A 4,744-nucleotide genomic window follows, 5' to 3' on the forward strand; every position below is an offset into this window, starting at 1 on the left:
AGTGAGTGAGTGCATCTTCTTTGGGTACACTTTCTCCCTATGCCCATCTATTTTCGGATTGAGACTATGGGTGTCTAAAGATGGCCAGTGAATGAATAAAATGACTGACAGGGTCACGGAAACAAGCAAAGCCCACGTTGACCCTCACTGGCATGATCTCATTACACTTCCTCATGCTGGAGTCCCAGGAAAGCCAAGTCCCTCTTTGTAATCAGTGCAGGGAGGATGGATGGGTCAGCCTTTTATGAGAGTGGTCTTGGAGCGGGTGCTCTCCCTTGGGATGGCTTAAAGGTTGAGCTGCCCACCCTGTGATGCTGAGGGCACCACTCTGGGGGATCCAGGGAGATGCAGCTTTCCCCCTACAGGAAATAAAACAGATGAATGTGATTTGATATGACCAATGTGAGGTCCCATCGCTCATTAGTATGTGTCTGGAAGGCCCACGATTAGGCTCCATCTTTTGTAGGAGACCAGCAGTCTTCCGACTGTTCTCAGGAGTACTCTGGAGGTCTGTAGAATTACCTCAGGTGACCATGGGGAGCACTGGGGGGGTGGGGGGCCACAGCAGATGCAGTTTTTTCCCCATTAAGTCACACTGTCATTTTTACCAGTCAAAACAATTCCCCAGTGGGTGCAGTGTGGGAGGAGATTGGGCACTGTGTGGTGGGAACTGCCTCCAAGCACCCTGTTACCTGGGAACCCTGACTCCATCAATGTTTTAGCTTTGTTGCATGTAGGACTGCAAGTACAGTGTCCCCATCACCAAGAGCATGGGCTGTACCTCACAGTCCATTAGGAGCCCCTAGATTTCTAGTTGGTGACAGTGGCTCTTAGACTGCATTGCTGTAATGGAAGGGTCCTTGCCTCAGATCAACCAGGGACTGTATCTTGGCTCCCTCTTGTGCTGGCGATGCGACCTCAGAATGGTGATCACACCACTCACCTTGATCCGGATGGGGGAATAATAAAACGAGAACAGGTGACGCTCCTGTAACACAGCAAGCTGTGTAACATTTCATGGAGCTAAGTACAAATGTTGCTACCTCGGTAAGGTTGCCCAGGATTCACGGGAACGTAGCACCGGAGAGATTGAGAATGGGTGGGGCAGAAAAACAAGCTTAATCTCTTGCTCATTTACACAGTCTAATGGTCTTCTGTTCACCGGAAGTGCTGGGTGGGTGATCCTGGAGCAGTGGAATTTCCGACCCCACACCTTCTGAGGCACTGTCGTGTCCGCTTTACTGACCTACCTGAGACATCCCTCAGGCACGGGGATTGTCAGGTGATGTAAACATGGGTCGGGGGGAGGTATAAGCAAAGGAAAAGAACTCATAACTCGGGCACAGTCGTATTTCAGAAACAAAGGTGTAAAGCTGACGACCCATGCCTTCCCCTATTGCTGACCTGTCTTTTCCCCTTCCTGCATGTGATTGCCCTGTATGCTCAAATGGTTCTTCATGCAATGGGTAATGGGCCTCCTCCCGAGATGCACGAGCATCTGTTTTGTGTCGCTATAACAGAATACATGAGACTGTGCGATTTGTAAATAAAAAAAAAAAAAAATTATTTAGCTCATGGTTCTGCAGGCTGGAAAGTTGAAGGGCGTGGCCCTAGCTTCAGGCGAGGGCTTGTGTGCTGTGTCATAATGTGGTGAGGAAGGTCAAGGGGGAAGCGGACACATGCAATGAGAGGAAACCCGAGGGACATCCTGGCTGTATAGCAACCTACTCTCTTGGGCACTTTGTCCATTCCTGTGAGAACTAATCTAGTCTCGCCAGAGCAAGAACTCACACACTACTGTGAGGAGAGTACCAAGACACCTACAGGGACAAAGGCGGAGCCCTCATGACACCAACAACCTTACACTAAGCCTCACCTCCCAGCACCACCACCTTGGGGATCAAATTTCAACATGAGTCGAATCTCCTGTGCACACAGGACTGGCAGAGGAAAGCATCTTCTGCTGTGAGGCTGCAGAGTCCACTGGCCTGCGCAATGAGGAAGGCAGAGAAGTCCGCGTGGTCCATCCGAGCCAAGAGGGCCTGAGGTGGACGATGGCAACTAGAGGTCGAATCAGCAGTGGAGGTATTCCTTTCAGGAGATGATGGGTAGGAGTGTGGGAGTCAGTCAGCATCTGGTGGGTAGTGGGCATATGGTTCTGGGCAAAGCAGACTTGGACAATGTTAGGATCAGATTGGAGAGCCCTGGACAGAGTGTGGTGCTGGGGAGAAGGGCTCCTTGTTGCTGAATCTGGCTACCTTTAAATCCCATCTCTGCCACTTGGGTTTCAAGTGTGACTGCCAAGTTGTGCCCTATCCACCAGATTTCCCCACATCATTTCTTGTTTCAACAAGTATTCACATCCTAAATACACACACACACAAGCACAAGCATGCCCATGTACACTCTCCCTGACACTCCCTTACCAGTGCAATGACTGAGCTCATGGTTATGACAGCAGCTATGAAGGAACGAACACCCAACAGGCCCCCAGCCCTAGGGAGGTGGAACGCTGCTCCTCTTGTGGACAGGGCTAATCCCCATGATGTGAAGTCCTAGCCCCTTTTGGAGAAGCAGCGACATGGAGCTGAACTTCGCCCACTGAGTTAGGTAGGGCCCAGCTCAGGAGGACAGAGGCATTGTGGGGAGATAGGTGGTACCTGTGCCATCGAAAAAGCTGCAGAGACGTGGGATCTAAAGAATTCCATCACTCCATAATTAGCAGCTTCGTCTGTTCAGTACTTATGGGTCTCACCGTGGCTGTTCCCTGGGAATATAGGAAAAGGGGCTGTGGGACTTCCAAATGCTGTCGCCTACCTGAACCTTATCCCATCTGGATTTCATTTGAGCTTAAAGGCCCTGGACCTCTGAAGAACCAGAGGGTGAGTAATTCACCCAGCAGGCCCTATGAAAGCATTTTTATTTCTCCCTTGGCTTTGCATAGAGGACTCCATGAGATGGGGGAGGAGGAGAGAGAATTTTGGTGTTCCCGTGTCCTAGTTAGGCTTCGTGATGCTAAAAAGCACGTCCAATATCCTTGTCCATTTACTTTGGCGACTCCTGGTGTTGCAGTTTTTAACGGGGCCTCCTCCATGGTTGTTAGTTAACCCCTAGGGACAATTATGCTCCAACCCCCCTTTCAGAATTCTCCTGCTGATCCTGTATTGCAACACATATCAAGGTCACCTTAGAAAGGCAAAAGAAAAAAAGTAAAGTCCTCATCTTATGGAAAGGAACAATGCATAGTTGGAGACAAAGCCGTCTGTTGGAAGGGGTCTCTGTCTTGTGGTGGAGTAGGGGGGCTTGGGAACTCTTTGTCAGTATAGGGTTTAACACCGTTTCTGAGATCCACAGATTCTTCCTCCACATGACCCTCTCATCTCCGCATATAAGCACCGCCCAGTTTTCCTCAGATATGAAGACCGTGTGCATTGCTGGGGGGAAGAGAGATGTTATTCCATCCTCATTCCTGCATGTAAGTGCCACGCCAGGGTCAGAGCTGAGAGCTGTGGAAAACTCACCATTGATTGGCCACAGCCCATTGCCACCAGGACCTAGTAACAAGCAGCACTGCCTCGAGGAGGAGGGCGGACAGCCTAACAGGGCTAAGGAAGATGCTAGCTCTCTCCCTCCACAACTCCACCGCCACCAAAACTGACCACCCCCAGTTCACCCGACGTGTTGAAAGTTACATCAAATGCCACAAAGCAAAAGCAGTCAAGCGTGCCAGCATTTGTTTCAGGCCTGGCGACTGGGACACTGGGGTGAGCAGGGGCATGGAGCAGCAGAGGGGGCTCGGTCACCGTTCATGGCTCTGTGTCTGTGGCTCCGGTGGTCTCAGATTTCGTGTGTCCGGTATCCTCCCCTAGGGAGGAAAGCAGAGTGACAAGTGGACCCTCGGGAGCCCTGGGGATTTCTGGCTTGGCCTGAGGTTCTCTTGGTGGAACAGGAAGGGGAGGCGGATGGGCTTGGTGGTGAGCAGTGAGAGGGGCAGAGGCTGGCTCCGAAGGATCTCTCCCCTGAAGCACTTGGTGAAACATGCCAGGGCCCTCTGGAACCGGATCCTCCAAGACCCTCACGGAAGAGCAGGTTCCCTGGGCAAGGCTGTGCCACTGGATGGGTCCTCCATGGCGTCAGACACAGCCACCCATTCCTCAAGGTCTTTTAGGGGCCCTTTCACATTCTGAAAGACAGACTAAATAGCCAGATCCTAACGGTCCCTCCCATCCCTGGCTTCTGTGATGCAACTGTTGTGTGCATCTCTGGCCCTCTTCCATGGCTTGGGGATGCAGCACTGACCCGCACAGACCAAAGCCCAGCCTCCTAGGGGACATTCCAGGACAGTGGAGGGAAGCCAGACTCACCAGGTCAGCATGTGGAAGGAAGGAAGTGAAGATCATGCTTCCAGGAGTGTGTAATGTGCCGGTAGGGACCAACAGGACTTCCTTGAAGACTTCGGGGAAGCTCATCACTCTGCCGGGTGCAAAGAGGCCGAGGGCCTGCCCCCTCCATGTCCCATTCAGCCCCTCTACCCCTGCCCCATCGTCCCTCCCTCCTATAGCCTCGTGCTCTAGCAGCAGATACATCTCTGGTATGTCACATTCCGCCTGTTTCTGTATCTCTTACTCCCACTCCTCCAATCATTCTTTCCTTTGCTTCTTCTTCCTGGCCCTCTCAGCAGGCTCGAGCCACGTTTCTCCTTGCCGAGTGGAAAAAGCAGAGGTCTTCAAGCTGGTGGTGAGTC

Source organism: Colobus angolensis, unplaced genomic scaffold (genome assembly GCF_000951035.1).
Source record: "Colobus angolensis palliatus isolate OR3802 unplaced genomic scaffold, Cang.pa_1.0 Scaffold479, whole genome shotgun sequence".
In the NCBI taxonomy this organism is placed as follows: domain Eukaryota; kingdom Metazoa; phylum Chordata; class Mammalia; order Primates; family Cercopithecidae; genus Colobus; species Colobus angolensis.